General features: G+C 41.7%; 1 long non-coding RNA gene across 1 annotated transcript; it reads right to left on the bottom strand.

The window, feature by feature from the left end:
* Positions 1–1,720: 1,720 nt before the first annotated feature.
* Positions 1,721–9,277, bottom strand: LOC136290262 (uncharacterized). Its single transcript, XR_010721063.1, has 3 exons — positions 9,194–9,277; positions 8,522–8,637; positions 1,721–2,029 (listed from the first exon to the last, which is right to left on the bottom strand). It is a non-coding gene; the product is annotated as an uncharacterized lncRNA (long non-coding RNA).
* Positions 9,278–17,927: the final 8,650 nt, after the last annotated feature.

The raw sequence follows: 17,927 nt of genomic DNA, 5'->3' as shown, positions 1-17,927 counted from the left end.
AGTCGAGATCTATGATATTTAGAAATCTGTAACTTCAGAGAGAAGGTTGGCAAACACCCATTTGAGTTTCCTGTGCAATTATTACATGCTTTTTCCTGTCAGTAACCTGAATTGCTATTGCACATGTAATTAACAGAGTGAAAGTCCTATTTTGCAAATAATTGGGATAGATATGTTAAACAGGAGAAGAGCCTTGTTTCAGCTAGCATGCTTTTTTTTTTTTTCCTTCTCTATGCAGAATTATTTTAGCACTTCAATTGCCTATTCATGCATGGGAAAGGTTGGAATCACAGATGTACAAAAAGTAAGGAAATGGTTAAGGCAGTCCGTGCCTACAGCACAAATATGTCTGGACTGCCTTTTTCTGAAGTTTCTTAGAGATCATTTATGTTCCTAGGGTTTTATTCTGATTCCTATTGCTGCAGCTTTCTAATTGTGCTGTCATAAATAAATAGTTTTTAATACATTTTGGAAAATCCTCCTGAAAATTCTCCTTGTGACCATAATTATTTTATAGAGGTTGGAGGTTGCTTTCACAGACTACACAAAAACCTTTGTTCCAGTGCAGGCAATGAAATGTGGACTAAGTCATTGCTCTGGTGGTTTTGATACTTGACATTTGTTGGGTGGAAGTAAAAGAATCCCTGAGTTGGGAGAAAATCTATGGGGCTTCCTGATCTATATGAACTGTATAGATAAAGAACCCCAGGAGTCCTTTTACTCTCTTGGACAAGGTTTTATGTTTTGTTTCTAGTTTAGGAAGGGTTTTGTACATTACGTATCAACTGGAATTTAAATTATGTCTTATGCACACCTGAAACAATGTGGGTTTTAAAGAAAATAGAGCTCTATCTCATGTAAGCTGTCTGATGCCACACGAGAAAAAGCAGGTCAATGTTGGTCATGGCTTGCATTAATGCGTGTAAACCCCCAGCTCTTTGGTGAAACACTGATGGGAAGGCTCCCTTTCCTGCCTTTGGAATCGAAAAGAGAATTAGCAAAGCAATAGGGAGCACATCAGGGAATGATGTCTTGTGCATGTCCTCCTGCAAAGGTTAGAGGAAAGAGGAATGGACTGTTAATCAAACCCTCTTCTGTTTGCTGTGGTAGATTGCTTTGCCCTTCAGAAACTGATGATTAATGCACTGTTAACCTGGGGGCTGTTTAGTGCCCTGGACCACCCAAGTCGTGGGTGTGGGAGGCATTTTGTTAAGGAAGATACACAAATGCACCCATCTCACCATCCTAAAGCATCTTTACAGGCAAGAGAAACCTTAGAAAGACAGACACTTGCTAATGATTCTCTCAGCAAATAAAAACCCCTACCAGTCGCATGGCTTTGTTTGTGCAGTTGTTGAATATTATCTAAATTACAGATAGGAGAGGGTGACTGGCTAGAGCAGCAATCTTTTGTTCAAATTCTTGTCTCCCTTGAGCTCTTCCTCTGCTCCATGGTCCTGGCGATAATTTCACCCCACCATCACTTTGAGTAATATCAGGGGAGGAAAACAGATTTGAGGTTTGTCACCTGGAGCTGCTGGGAAGACACACTGGGAGAGGGGACACTTGGTACATTTAGGTGCCTGTTCACGCAGAGCAAAGTGACTACATTTGACAGCATATGCTGTAAGACTTCAGACCCTGGGGTTAGCAGTATGGCACAGGGTGAAGAACAGTTGTCTCTTGCCTCACCAGGTTTATTTTCCATTCACTTGAAGGATTATGCCTTACTTTGCCTCTTCCTTTACCTCCAGTTTCTTAGTAGAGACCATAGCAATCAATCAATTTAGTTTTAATTATGTGAGGGAAGGGTAGAAGGAGAGGACTGGACACTCCAGACCACAGAAAACAGGTTTGCTCTTATTACTGATTTGTTGGTAATTACTAACCCTTTACATTGAAGGGCTTTCCAGTCACCTAAATGATTTGCATTCATTAAAACAGTGTAACATTTCCATTCTCCATGAGTGGCTACCTCTCTGCTATTTTCTGCACTCATATGAACAGCCTCTGAAGTATCCCAGATGACCTAAGGAAAAAAAAAAAACAAAATCAAAAATCAAAGAAACCATGAAAAGTCTTCTTCTGGTTTCCTCATATGCCTTAAATTGCATTGCTGCTCTGTCACTGAGAGCTGAGTTAGAAACAAAGGAGACAGAGGGGCTCACTAGAAACACACAGTTGTTCCCTTTAACTTCAAAGGGATTTGCACCAGCCTTTGACCGCCTCCTGAGGAGAGGAGGGTAGGGGTACCGCTTTTGCAGTCTCTAAGCTCTGCTTCTTTTATTTCCTGCAGATTTACTGCTGCCGGGTTGTTTATTTCAGTTGTGTGTTCACAGCTATGCACACACAAATCACTCTTGACTTTTACTTCACACTGCTCAGACAGACACCAGAGGTCCCCTGCCAAGCGTTTGGGGCTCTATCGTGGATGGGGTAGAGCAGAAATCCTTCAATCAGAGCCCCTCAGTCTCTCCAGAGGTCTGGGATCTCCCACTGAGCTGCATTCACGGCTTTGGAGCCAGGAAAGTGACTGGTTCTCACTGCAACCTGTCACTTCCCCTGCCTGAAACGAATACCACATGAGTCACTCATCTAAGATTTCTCTTCTTGCAGGTTTTTCTTTCACATTGATGCAGGTCTCAGAAGTGTGATCAGTTCTGCCCAGGCTCCTGTTTCACTTATGGTTAAACTTGCAATTTCCTTGTATTTTTCTGCAATCTTAGTTCCATATCATTTCCCCTTTTTATCCAAGTAGTTGCTGTATTTTAAGTATCATATTTTTTTTCCCCAGCAGTGTCCTAATGACACTTATAAAATAAAATTGATCAGAATAATTATGCTGTTGGGACAGAAGGGAGTGTTGTTCCTGTTTTTGCCTTTGCTACTGGCAGATACGGTGACCTTGTCCTTGGAAATATCTCTGTGCATTTCCTCCTCCATGACGTGTTGGTCTTGATGGGATAAATTGCAAGGAAGTAATTCCAGTGGCCTGTCACAGCCAGCCCAGCCCAGGCTTCCTACCAGGGCGTTGTGTATTTCCTTATGTCATGGTTTAACCCCAGACGACAGCTCAGCACCACACAGCAGCTCCCTCATTCCTCCCCAACACTGGGATGAGGAGGAGAATTGGGGAAAAAAGGAAGTAAAACCCATGTGTTGATGTTAGAGCAGTTCAGTAATTGAAAAAAAATATTAAAATACAATAATAATATTAATAGTAATGAAAAGGGTGATAGTAAAAAGAGAGGGAGGAATCAAAGGCAAGAAAATCAAGGGATGCACAGTACAGTTGCTCCCCACCTGCTGACCAATGGTCATCCTGCTCCTGAGCAGGGATTGGCAGCTCCCAGCCAGCTCCCCCCAGTTTTTATACTGAGCATGATGTTCTGTGGTATGGAATATCTCTTTGGCCAGCTTTGGTCAGCTGTTCTGGCTGTGTCTCCCCCAGCTTTTTGTCCACCTGATTATTGACAGAGCCTGGGAAACTGAAAAGTCCTTGATTTACAGTAAGCACTGCTCAGGAGCAGCTAAAACATCAGTGTGTTATCAGCATTATTCTCATCCTAAGTCCAAAACACAGCACTGTACCAGCTCTTAATAAGAAAATTAACTCTATTCCAGCCAAAACCAGGTCTCCTTATCAATGCTTTTCAAGCAGATTCAGGTGATGTGTCAGCTATGGCCTGGCCCTGGCTGCTATGAGAATTCCTCCCTCTCCTCCTAGGAGCTGCTCAAGGAGGGCACGTGCAAGCTTGGTCTTTCTGGCTCAGTGAGAAGAATTTTGGATGTTGCCATCATCAGTTCTGCAGGAGTTTTAACAGCACTCAGCAAAGCATTTTTCCTTGCATTAAGTTCTTTAGTTCCAGCCATGACCTATGAAATCAGCTCCAGAAGATATTTGCATCGAGTCATCATCAAAATATCAGCACAATGTTACTTGCACCAGCAAAAGTAAAATGAGGCAAGTGGAAAGAATTATGAAGGTTGAAAAGAGGAACAGTTATTTTAACCAGTCAGTTCACACTATTTTTTTTTTTTTTTTTTGGTCTCCCTCTATCACTATCTAATACATCAGATACAGCTCTGGCAGGATTTCCTTACGGAAACACATCATTCCAAATAACTCTAAATGGAGAGCAGAGGTTGCTGAGTAGCTGAGTCTGTAAAGTGCATGGAAAGCTGAAGCATCTCTGTACAGGTGTGACTGCAAGGACTTTAACTGAGTGGTTCTTTAACTGAGTTCATCCCATCTGAGTTGTCATTTGTTTCGCAGATGAGCTTCTCTCTCCTTTGCCTGTGCTCCTCATTTGCATTTTAGTTGTATGGACACAGCTCTGTCTTTTCTCCTTCAATAACTGCCTGTCTTCTAATCTCTGATGTGCCTTGATACTCTGTTACCAACAAGGAACTTTCTGATTCTCCTAAGTGAAAAGTAGCCACTTTCAGCCCTTCACCAAATGATTTTCTGGGTAACTCTCTTTCACAGCCTTTTCTCTTCAGCTGTTTTGTAATTCATGTGAGCTATTGCTATTTTGTTTGTTATCAAAGGCTCTGTTCTGATGCTTCTAATGGCATTTGTGATGGAAAATGCGTACTGCTATCCCAAGGATGATGAGATCTGACAGCTGGTATCCCGATATAACCAGAGCAGAGGTCTCCAGTCTTTCCCACTCTTTTCCCCATGGCACAGACTGCATTTAAGCTTTTGGCAAACTGTTTGTAAGAACCAAGATCTCATTTGTGACAGACTCTGCCCTGAAAATGAAAATAAAGGATATGCTGAACTCTATGGAACTGTGGTTATTCAGTTCTTTGACCAACAAAGGAGGAATTGTGTTTAGAGTGAAATAAACGATGAAGCCCATAAAGCTTTGTCCTCACATGAACAAGAGTCCGGGTTCTCCAAATGACCGTGATGCCAACACAATTTTCAAGATATACATAGATAGATAGATATATAGATAGATAATTTTTTTCTTAAAGTCCATGGCATCTCAACTTGTGTGACTGTATGGGAAAATAATCTCACTTAAAGTTTGGGGAGAGCAAATGTTCCTACTGTGCTCTAAAAAAGCCACGCTGGAAGACAAACAGGGGCTCAGCAGTTAAAATTTAGAGACAAAGATCTACTGATTTCTTTTTCATGTCAGAGTGAGAATGGAGAAACCCACCCAAACTTTCATCCTGGGTCACAGTGGCGGAAACGGCTGCTATTCCTGTAAGGGAGTGATTGATTTTGCTGTTGCTATTTGCTAGAGCCCTGGGTACATCCCAGTCTGGCAGAGACACCTTGCACCTTGCAGTGGTTCTTTCCCACTTGTCGAGCTGGGACCTGCATCCTCCTCATGTGCAAGAAGATTTAAGACAGAAGAATTGTTTCAGAACTTTGTTCTTGGTCCTCAAGGAGTTCAGTGTACATAGGAGGGGATTTCCAGCAGTGCCTCCAGGCATTATGGACATCTTCAGTCTGTGGAGTGGGTTCAGCTCTGCCTGCTCCTTTTCCCTGTCTCCTTCCTCTTTGCCTCTAAAATTCTGGGGGACACAGCAGGACACAAATTTCATTTAAAGTCATGTAATGTAACACATGCTCACTACTTTAAATATTTTGGTAAATATGTAGCTGGCATTTTTACCAAACTCAAAGCAGAGCTTAGATATTTTCCTGTCTGAGGTATGGGAAGCTTCATTTTAAACTGGAACACTGATCTACTTACATATTGTCTGCAACAGAACAATTCAGACTTCCCAAGTCACAAAGTTTTCATGGTAATTAGTCAATTTATGAAGGAGAATTATGTTTCTTTGTCTTTTTAACTGGCATGTTCTAACCCACCAGAGATGTACTTGTCTGTTATGAAACCAACCCACTAAACTGTGAGTGGTTTTATTAATTTACTCAAAAAGACTATTTTGGGACATGGCAAGTTTGCTTCCACATCCACCCACATCTACATCTATCTATATCTATATATCTATATATCTATATCTATATCTATATCTATATATCTATATATCTATATCTATGTCTATATCTATCTATATCATCTATATGTGTGTGTATATGTGAAGTATTTACACACATACAACCAGTTTCAAGAGCACAGCAAACAGCGGATGCACAGAAATGCAGCACATTGTCTCCTATCTGTTGTGTTTCAGTCAGATGCAGAAACTCATCTCAGTCCCACTGGCTTTTATCATCATTTTATCATATGAAGAAAGACTAATTCTGATCTATATGCAGCAAGGCCAGGGGGCAGTGAGTTTGATTTCTTGAAGGAGTTTTGATGTCAGTTTGGGTGGGCTTTGTGCCTACTTGGAGATCTCCTTTGTGGAGGAGAAAAAATCAAAAGGAGAAGGCACAAAGTGCTGGGATAAACTGAACAGCTCTTTCTAAAGAGTTGTTCTGGTGCAAGGTGTGTGGTACTTTTCAAAAGATGCTGCTGCTCTCAGGGGTTGTGCTCAGCAGGATATAAAGTCATTTTCATTCAAAACTTAATTTTGCATCTGCTTCCAAAAATGCCCAAGCTCAGACAGAGAGAAAGCAGCAAAACCTGTGGGGCTTTATTTATTTATTTGATCATCACAGGAAGTTCCAAACATTTAAGGAAAGGTTAATGATATCACTTCAACCTGACTGGGGTCTAAGAGCATCCCCTGTGCACTCTGCCTCTACCTGAGCTGTTTACCTAGGCACAGCAGCAGCTGGGGAGAAAGGCACATTTTTTTCTCTCATTGTTTGGAAACTTAGTTTAAAAGCTTCCCAGGTTTATCCAGCAAGTGTCTGCTTAGTAATTTTGCTCTCTTTTGTGACTTTTCTATTGTTCCCCCTCTATTGGTGTAACTCCTTGTAGTTTCCTTCACCCTGAGCAGTCCCTGTGTGTTTTGCCCCCCAGCCTCCATGCAAGATGCCACTGAGGAACATCCAGAGAAACTATCATTGCCCCCTTCACATTCCCATGTCTCATCTGACCTTTCTTGCAGGGATGCCAGCAAAAGCTTGGAATGTGTTTAAGGCCACAGGGTGACATAACTTGTACTGTTTAATCGCATCTCCTTGTTTCCTTCTATTTTTCATTTGACCTGCCCCATCTATTGCCGCCTCTGTGTGGCACTTGGGGACATGGTTTAGTGGTGACATGGCAGTGCTAAATAAATTGTTGGACTCGATGATCTTAGAGGTTTTTCCCAACCTTAGCATTTCTATGATTCTATTACAAGCTGCTGCTTTGTTCTGCCTGCAGATGATTCCTGATGCACAGGGGTCCTGACCCCTGCAGGGCCTTACAAGTGCTCTGGGCATACATGAAAATAATAGTGGGGATATTTTACACCTATTTCAGGCCAGAGTGGCCACCTCCCACATTTTCAGAGTGGAAGGTTTTTCTCTCATTCAGGCATTACTGTGTACAGCCCATTACAGCTGATGAAGCCTTCATGAGATGTCAGGTGGCCTCTCCAAAGAGGACACATGCCTGGCAGAAATAGCAGCCCTGAGAGGTAATAAGTGACCCCTGGCATGTCATCATGCAGAAATTACTGCTACTAGAGCCAGGCTGCTGTGGAGATCCTGACCCTGCTTGTAGCCAGAGGTGACACTTTCCTACCTTTTTTCAGTCCAAGTGCCTTGGACTGCTTTACAAACACAAGTTATTTGTGCTTCACAGCCGCTCCTGAGCCACTTCATATCACCTATTGCAAGATAAGCAGTGCCACAAACAGGAAGGAAAAAAAAAAATAGCTGGTGCTGCCAGCAAAATCAGCTGCCCAACACAGAGTAGGAGAAGCCTGGTTTTCAGTGCTGTGCCACATTTGTTTGGGTTGGAATCTGCTGTGTCTCCAAACAGAAGCACCACAAATGAACAGCTGTGTCTGCAAGAGTTGTGGTTCTTGACTCATTTTACCTGAAGTCAAATATCTGCTGAAAAACAGCCCCAAACCCTTGCTCAGCTCCCAACCTCCACCAAGCCTCTGGAGTGTGCCTGGATGTGATGTTCTCATAGCTCCATGTGGGTGCTGAGACATCTGTTACAATTTATTTTTGTAGCAACAAAGCCTGGGCAATTTTCAGCAAACAAGAAAAAGGAAAAAACCAAAACAATCACAAACCATCTCTTTGTAAAGCTTTTAAGATGACTGTCAAAATAGAGTAAAATGCATATAATTTACATTCTTTTGTAGGATTTCTTTTTGTTAAGATTTCAGGTGACGGCAATAGATAAAGAAGGGCTCAGATGACGAAGGCTGAAAGCTTGTCTGGAAATTGGAATGGACAATGGAGTGAGTGAACACCAGATATTTCTATAGTTACATGAAGAATTATCTATAAACAAAAGCTGGACAACCTTCCTCTGTACTTAGAGCAGGATCTGATGTTTCCATCGACCTGGACTCCAGGAAGGTCATTTTACCTTGATGCCATTTGATGTTTGGGTTGGAATTTGGGCAAGCCTTGTTTGGAGCAGATTTTGTGGGCTGGGATGGAGCAGGACAACTTTCCCAGGGAAGGCAACCTCACCTGTGGTCATGCCAGAGTCTCCTGTCCTTTCAGCATCCTCCTTTCCCTGGTGGGACACTGGAGTGTGGAGAGCTGTATTGGATTAGCACAACTTCAGCTGTTGGCAACACAATCACCTTTGTAGGGAACACAAGGAAAATCTTATCTAGAGTCAGACAGCAGTGGGCACTGGCTGCTACTGACTCTGACTTCAGAGGAGGGGTTTTGGAAGGTGGTATAAGGCTCTGCAAGACAATATTCAAATGAGAATCTGTCAAAGTGTCATTTTCCTTCCTATCACAATCTAGCCATCCCTGAGATGGCAAGATAAACCTACTAAGGAAAGAGAGAACCTGCAGATTTATTTTCTCGCTGCTTGTTATTTTTTTTTCTTTTTAGGTAGTCAAAGAAAACAAAACAGAACGAAAAAATTTGTTATCCACAAGGCTGATGGCCCAGCATAAATAGAAAAGGGCAAATACTGTAAAAACATAAAAATTCTGAAATATATAGACCATTGATATGGTAATATCAGCATAGAAATGCTTACAAAGTTGGTTAGCTGACAGAGTTAAAGATAAAAGATTTTGATTCATTGCTCTGTAATTAGCTGCAGTAGGCAAATGCATCATTTATCATAAAGATAAAGCACTGCAGGAGTCAAATAGTTTTGGGGAAAAATAAAAGCTGTACCTTTCAATTTGGTGGATCTATTGTACTTAGCAGCAACGATCCTGATTCCTTATGGATCTTCTGTTAAGCAGTGTACAATTGATATGGAATATCTGCAAAAGACACTCAAGAGAGGTAGAAAATATATAGTAATAGAGTTAGCACTACAATAAGCTATGAGGGCTAAGCAGGAATATACAACCCACACAGAATCCCAGACTCACAGAATGTTTGGGTTGGAAAGGACCTTAAAAATAATCTCATTCCACTCCCTGCCATGGGCAGGGAAATCTTCCACTATTCCAGGTTGCTCTGAGCCCCATCCAACCTGGCCTTGGACACTGCCAGGGATGGGGCAGCCACAGCTTCTCTGGGCAACCTGTGCCAGGGCCTCACCACCCTCACAGTAGAAACCAGACATGAAAGTCAGTTTGCTGTCCTGGAGTTATAAAGTGACATCAAAGGCAGAGAAAAGGGAAATCTGCTCCAGATGAACCCGTTCGCAATCCAGGTAAGGATTTTTATAGAACACCCCCATGCCCCCTTGTTTTTTAATTATCTAACTACACAAGACAGCCACAGCTTTATTTTTGAAATAAAAAGCTTACCTTCATTTTCCCTCCCTCCCTCTGCAAGGGAAAGGAATCAAAACTGCTAAATGCCCAGATAAATTTTATCAAGTGTGAAACTAAGGGCAACAACTGAAAACAATCTTAATAAAATGGCGCTATTTCTAGAGCTGTGGACTGCTTAATGACTTGAAATACCAGGAGCTGATCATCAAGACTGAAAATAAAAAGTCCTGCTGGGATGTTTTACCCTGACTTATAGCATCTTCAGTGCTCAGATACCACTTGTTCTATAACCCAACTGGAAACACTCCATATCCCTATTTTCCCTAAAAACAAACCCTTCTTTTTATAATGTCTTGGGGTGATTTATTATGATACCAAGCCTGAGCATTCTCCAGGGTGACTTATCTGGCTGCAGTTCTGCTGCTGTGTAAATGTGAGTGCCACAAGAAGAAATCCCGTTAAAAAGGAAAAATTCCTATAAAACAATCAGTTAGAAAAAAAGGCAAGGGTATAAAAGTCTGACTCATAAGTGCTCCACCTTATTGGTCTGCACTACAGTTAGAAAGGAGATTTTAGGGAGGCTAGTTTTAAAAATAGGCAGGAGAGTGGGCTGAGCACTAACAGCACAGCTCTCTGCAGAGAGCTTACAGCATGAGACTTCCAAATGCACTTCCTTATTCCCCATCCCTGCATATTCCTCCCTCAGTTTAACAGGTTTGTACTCCAGGAAGCATTTCCAAGGTGTTCTCACATTAAGTGCACAAATGAAAAAGGAGACAAATGAAAACAGCAAGGCTTCCTGTTGGGCCGGCGCACAGTCAGCCCATGGGGCGCTGCTTTTTGATACAATGTCTAAAACCAAGGCCAGGATGCAAGAGGGGGCTGAAAAACAGAAAAAGACTTGGTATACCCAACTAATATCTACATTTACTCTAACAGATAGAGGGATATGAGAAATATATATTCTTATTTGTAAGATTGAGTCATTTTCAAACTGCCTCAGATTAGTAAGATACTTCCTCGATGAATATGGGTAGTCAAAGTCACCTTTTTTTATATATACTTCTGAAATGTTTGGCAATTTGACAGCCTTCAGAAAAAGCCTTCAGGAAAATCTGTTTTCAAACTGAGATCTCTGGCACTACACCTGGATGTGCACATATATATGTGGGTGTACCAAGAACTAAGAAAAGCAAGCACGAGGAGGTTGTTTTGTTCACTAATTCATGGAAAATCCAGTACTTTCACCGACTCTTTATGGTGGTTTTCATATTGAAAAAGTTTGGAAGTTGCAAGGCCTCTAAGTGAATCTGAGCTTCTTTTAGTGCTCCCAGGTGGGCCGGGATTTTAGAAAAAATAATTGACAAGGCAATTAATTTGTGGAATGGTCCACCACGGATAAAGCCAGGGCAGCAAGAGCTAATGGAGATTTACACAGACAGCTGCCAACAAAGTCACTTCATGTTCTGCCTGTCAGAACTCCAGGGGTTTAAAGTACCTTTTGTTCCAAGCCAGGCATCCCAGACCTGCACAGTGCCAAATCATAATCGTGTTTTCCCTCTGCTGCCAATTTCTCCAATGGTCTCAGTCCATAAGCACACACACTTCCCCTGAGGGGAACTCAGGCTGTTGACGAATTTTGAAGCATGTGAGAAAGATGAAAGACAAAACAAGTATGGCATTTACACAAGTTTGCATCAATGTTTTGTTTTTGATTAGAGTACTGAGAGTTTGGAAGTATTCAGTGCAAAGGAATCACTAGTGACACCCTCTGTATCATGGAAAGCCTGGTACCAGAAATACTCTGGGAAGCACCCCTTTGCACACTAGACTTGCAGGGAGTGCTATTATTTACTAAATTACTTGGGGGAAAAAAATAGGAAATTTTCAGACATCAGGGTTTCAACAACAGTTGTTGGGTTGTTGCTCACTTTGGGGTTTGTGTTCCTGATGTAATTAAGAGACAGTTACCTGAAACACATGCAGCCAAGGCAGCCAAGGCAGTCACGTAGTAAAGATGTAAAACAATTGCTAAAAGCAAATCAGTGATTACAATAAAATACTCACTTCTACCACGTAGTATTGACTGCAGATGAGGAGTAGCTGGTATTAGCAGGAGCATTTTCCCTCTTCAGCTTGGTCTCTTTGCCCAAGGGGCCACGAGTAACAAAAGCAAGTGGGAAATAATAACCAAGCAATACTAGATCTCCCTCATTTATTCATCTATACTCATATGTGAATGTTGGTGAGTTTAGGAAAAAAAGCAGTAACTCCCCAAATATTTGTGAAAGGAATGCAAACCTGGCCCAGGTCTGGATCATTTATAGCAGGTGTAAGAAGCTTTTTAGTCAGGAGAGAATTAATATGCTTGCAAATGTTTCAAGTGCCCTCATTTGAGGTGTTACAGCTGCTGGACTCAACTGGTTGTGTTCAGACAGCCCTGCTAAACCTGTATGGCCACACCAGAACATTTACAGGATCTAAACTGCTTTTAATCTGTGCCTCTGCTGTGAGTATTGCATGAGGAAATTGTGGTTAGAGGTGTAGCATTCATGTACCCGACTAAACTTGGGGTGGAACCTACAACTGAATTTCAGTTCAAAGATAATTTAAATAGTCATTATCTGACAAACTTTCTTTGCATTGACCAAATGAGAAAACCCCAACACCCTCCAATAATTCCCTCTTTAACCTACATGCATTAGTCTTTCATTCCTAATACATGAGCTCCCCTTTATTGTCTTCATTGCTGGAAACCTTTTGACCAGTCTTGAGGCTGGGTCTTGTAGGAGATAAGCAGTAGTTGAATCATCCAGACTGAGCCACATTGCTGAGGCCTTTAGGCCTCAGCATTGAGGTCTGTAGGAGTTGTGGTGCAGATAGAAAACCAGTGCCAAGAGTGTGTCGCAGTTAGAATTATAACTTAAGGTGTTAGCAAGGGTCAAAGGGTTTTATAGTAGTTAGCAAGTATAGTAATTGGTGTGGACATAGTAGCTACCTTAAACAGTTTATTAAACAGTAAGTGTTTGCATTCTTTCCTGTTCTGTGTGCCAATTAGAATTCACCTGTAACTGTAAACTATATAGAGTGCATAAAACCTGCCATCTTCACACAATAAAGAGAGAAACGCAGGATTGATCATATTGGTTGTATCTGCGTTTGCTTTGCCGACTTCCCTTCATTATCAGGGTTTCCCTGCAACTTCAGGGTCTCTCCCAAGCACCAAAGGGAATGTCAAGTCTTGATTATCCCAAGACTTTCTGGGCTGGCCTATTGGTTTTTGGAAAGACTTGCAGCTCTTTGTAGCAATTCAGCAAGCTGGGAAGCTATGGAAGTTCTGGAGGCTTAAAAAGCCACATTGAATTTCTTCTTGAATGAGATGTTCAGTTTTGCCTGCCTGGATTTACTGTGCTGCAAAATAAACCATACTGTTAATAAACTCTACTATAAACTGGGCTGAAATGTAATGAGTCAGTCCTTAATTTGTTTTCAGTAGAGAAGGATCTGTAATTAGCCCATCAATTTAAACATTCTATACTTTTTAACTATGTAGCTGTGTAGGGAGCACTAGTCTGGAAAGGGAAGGTGATAATGCACGTTTTTCTCAAAGAATGAATGAAAGGTTTCCAAAATTCAGACTGAAATTATAAATGTCAGTCCTGAATCTGTAACTACCCAATTGTGCTGTTTCATCGTATGTAGGACACAGGAATATCCAATGTTTCTCAGGAATATTTCCCCTCTAAAACATATCCCCTTCCCCACTTTTCTACCAGCTGCATCTTGACACCAAGGAGGAAAAAAGAGCGTTGCCGTATTTTCTGAGGTATTCTGGTTTCAGGACTTGTCCATGTGTGGTTTTTCCCTGTATAGCACTGACGTCTACTGACCGAGCTAAAAACTACAGCCTTAGCACGTGGGAACTGCTTCAGCTCTGCCTCTATTTTAATGGTAATAGCAAAATTTGGAGCTTCCTCTCGTTCGGCGACTCTGAATCCAGACCCATAGTGTGACATTAGGACAGTTTTCCCAAGAAAACCGAGCAGAAACGCCACTGGCAGCATCATCCAGGCATTACTGCCCAGGTCAGTGTGTTCATCCCTGTACATCTGAACTTTATTAGCCAGACCTTTGGGACTGCAGATCACTTTAGATGCTCACGGCAGGGGTGTAATTGCATGTCAGGAACAATATGGAAATCCACGTTTTACGAAATTCTGTCCCAAGATTGCACTGGAAAAACTGGCACAAGCAAAATTTACCTGAGCTGATACCAGCAGATTAAGGTCCCGATCCAGTTTAAGCAAATATTTGTCTCACTGTTGTGTTTGCAAATAAATAGGTGGAAGTAAATAAATGGGGGAAGTGGAAAATGCAGGTAGCAAAACTCCTGTAAGTTTCTCTGGTTAAAGATTCAGAAGAAGAATTAAGAGAACATGTAGTGAAAATGTGGATATGCAATGTGCCTTGTCAGTCAAAGAGTCTCACCTGTTCCAAAGTACAGATGTATAAGTTTTCATATTTAAAGCCCCTCTGGAAGTTGTGAATGTTCCAACAGGCGTCTCATATCTTGTTTAATTATCTACTGAGCTCATAATAATTAAACAAGATGTGAGACACCTGTAGGCACATTATTTGAAAAATAATTTTAAGTGCCTTTTCACTTTATTGCTTCATTGGAAATAAGACAAATGAGCCTCAATCCACCTTTGCTATATTCTATTACATTGTACAGCCTGAATCTATTTTGAAATGAACAAGCAACATACCAGTAACTCCTATGATATTTTGTCTTTGACTCCTTTTATTATTTAGAGAGAAGATCACCAGACCAAAAATATTTGGAAAGATGAGGAAAAGGTTTACGAATCTACAAGTGGTCATATTTTAACAACTATTTCTATCCTCATTCAGTATAATTTAGTTTGCATTTTACAGCTGTTAGTGCCCAGTGCTTTGAGGTTGGGTTGGGATTTTCTCAGGAAAGAGAACTTCTGGATAATGCTGGGATTCTTGGGGTGTCCTGCAAAGGGCCAGGAGTTGGATTTGATGATCCCGATATGTACCGAAGTGCTCCCTGAAAGCCTACTAAGGCCACCAGTAGATGGTGGTAACACCGAAGTTTCTTGGTTGGGTGGGGGGTTTTTTTGTTGTTTTTCTGTTGGTGGGGGTTTTGTTGTTGTTGTTGCTGTTTTGTTTTGTTTGTTGGTTGGTTTTTTGGTTTTGTTTTTTGGGGGTTTTTTTCTCTGTTGGTGTTTAAGGATAGGATAGACAATTTTATATTCTCCCCATCAGGGTTCAGATGTGACAATGAACCACAGTTTCATTGCCCAGAAGTGGGGAAGAACGTGGTTACCCTGAAACAGCCACAAAGGGCTGGTTTACAAACCCTGCAGATGTAGTTCTAATTTCAGACCAGCTGGCTGCAAAGGAAAGGGGTTGTTTTCCTTGTTTGCTACAGATTTTCTTTGGATTTTTTTGTATTTAAAGGCTGGAGGGTTTCAATTCGCGGTTCAATTCCCACTTTTGCAGTAGCACCCACATATTGTAAGGGTGATGCTGCAGCTGCTTTGGTTGGTGTTATAAATTATCAGAGCCAATTCAAAAAAACCCAAAGATTTATTTGACAATTTGGAAAATCAATTTCGAAACGCCACGAAAAATCAAGACAACATCGATCGAATGCTGGGTGGAAAAGCCGGGAGCAGCAAAGGGTGCTTCGCCGGAGTATTGCCCACAAATTCGGGGTCTCAGGGTAGGTGTTTTATACCATTTTTGTGCCCTGAGACGAAAGCAAGACTGTCACAAAAAACGCGGATTCGCCCAAAGAACCTGACATCATGCTAATAATACAATCATTGAAATGTCCTTCACCCGTGAGGGATGTTTGAAAGAACTTCCTGAAGAACTGTATGAAAGTCCGAGGGAAGACTCCCTGAATCTCCTGTTGGAAGGCTTGATGTAATCATTCCTTAATCTCCACCCAGATCGATATCAGATCTTCTGAGTGACTGTGAAGATGAGGTCAGCCCGTGATAAATGAGCGGTTTCCACGCTATCTCTTCTGAAAATGTCGAGGAAACACCTTCAACCTAAAAAAAGACTTTAGAAAGTTTGGAGACGCCCTCAGACCTCTTCCAGGAATCTGGAGTTTTAAATTCCACTGTATAATTTTACACACACAAACTTTAATACACGAAAATTATACAGCGCATCTATTACAAGAGGGAACGCCAAACATGTCTTTGGTGATTTCTACTTCAGGGACACGGTCACACTTCTCTGTGCACTGCAACCACCAAGGGTTTCTCTCCTCCTCTGCCGAAAACACGAGTGCTGCACTTTTGTTTTGCCCGGCACTGAGAGGCTGCGCTGGTAGGTTGCCGAGGTTGCCGCAAGTCACGCCCCTTAAGAAGGTGACGCAGCAGACCCAATTCACCGGGGTTACGCAAATTGCGTAAGTTACGCAATCCGCGTAAATCGCCTCGGCTGCCCAAGTTCCCTAGCTTGTATTCGGCGGGATCGGGTTGCTGGTGCCCAGGGCAACTGTTTCTTTCCTAAGGTTCAAAGCAAGAAGCTAGAGGACGAAGTTCTGCTAAAAATCCAAACATCAGTGGAGCTGGCAGAGTTAGACCAAAAGCAGAAAAACCTGAAAAGACGCTCGGTCTTACAAGTTGCACACTTCGATTTTCAAGCAGAGAAAGAAGGACAAAAAAGACAAACATTCTTAGCACCCTGATAAAACATTCACTACCAACTACAGATAGCGGGAGGCTGAAAGTCAGAAGATGGCTTTAACATCCCTTTTTTCACGGGCTTAACGGTCATTTTCTTGGACAACACCTAATGTAAGCTTTAAGGCCACAGCAGAAGTTTTACCATTTGTCCCATCCGCTTTGTATAAAATTTCTGTTAGTGGGCAATGAAGGAAATCAGTCATATTTCAGATCTGCCAAGCATACAATCACCTATTCCTTCTAGAGAAAGAAAACCAAACCAAACCAAACTAAAAAACAAACCACCAAAACAACAACAACAACAAACCACAGAAGGAACCAAACAAAAAACAAACCAACACTTGTCCAAAACTTGTTTTGAAAGACAAACGCTGGATTCCAAGACTAACTGTGTAGCATCCTCCTTTGAACAGAAATTTGATTTTCCACCCCAGGACACAGCAGTGCCCAGGGTAGCCCCCAATCCCTGCAGAACCCAGCTCTGCTGAGGTGGGGAGCAGCTTTGGTCTGTTCTTCCAGGCAGCCTGGAGCAAGCACAAACAGCACCAGAGGAAGCTCACCCAACGCCCTGGCTTCATTACCTCCTAGGCGGAGCAACAGGAGTCATTAATATTACACCCAAATGATCTGTTGATTTATCAACGAGTCTTTTTGGCATGACTTGAAATCTACACCATTAGGTATGGTATAGTAGATGCGGAAACGAGTGAAATTTCAGGTCTAGAATACCTTCCTTCAGTCTTGCTAGGGCTACGCAAGAAAAGAGCCATGAGAAGATAGAAGATGATCTCTCAAATTAAGACTAACTTTTTTTCTGAACATCTTGTACACAAGAAGAGAGTTGTAACAGAGTTGCCTGCTCATTGCAAATCACCTGAATTTTCTTTTAGACAAGAAGAAATATGGAGGAGATACAGTCACTTTCTACTTTTACTGCAGCTGAATGAGCAGCGGTCTCAGTGTTCACTGAAGAATGAGAATTGGTAGTGCTTTTAAACACTCAATGAAGATGTAAATGGCATTTGCTTTTCTAAAGAACTTCTTTTTCCCTGCTAAGATTTTTCTTTCAAGTGTAGTTTAGGAAAAAAGAAGAGTAATAATAATAAGAAAAATCAGCAAGACCCAAAATTCACAAGAAGTACTTTTGGAGCTGCCATAAACAATCCATAGCCTTACGTCCAGCCACAGAACAGAGGCAGCTCCAGTGACTCAGCCACATCACGGGAATTCCAATAGCCTTTAACGCACTGAAAGCATTGTGTCTTGCTTCCTTGGGTACTATGTTGCACTGTACAGAAGTCTGTAAAAGCCAGCTGAATGAAATGAACAATTATTTCTATTTCAAGGAGGAAAGGCACTTGACCAGGAAATCCAGAAGAAGACTGGATAGAGATTGGCAAATGAGGCAAGACTGCAGCACCCCTTGCTAAAACACCAAATTAA

Source organism: Chamaea fasciata, unplaced genomic scaffold (assembly GCF_029207755.1).
Source record: "Chamaea fasciata isolate MVZ Bird 193981 ecotype frontalis unplaced genomic scaffold, bChaFas1.0.hap1 SCAF_5, whole genome shotgun sequence".
Classification (NCBI taxonomy): Eukaryota; Metazoa; Chordata; class Aves; order Passeriformes; family Sylviidae; genus Chamaea; species Chamaea fasciata.
Note: the sequence above shows the minus strand (reverse complement) of the source record. Positions and strands in the feature narration are given on the sequence as shown.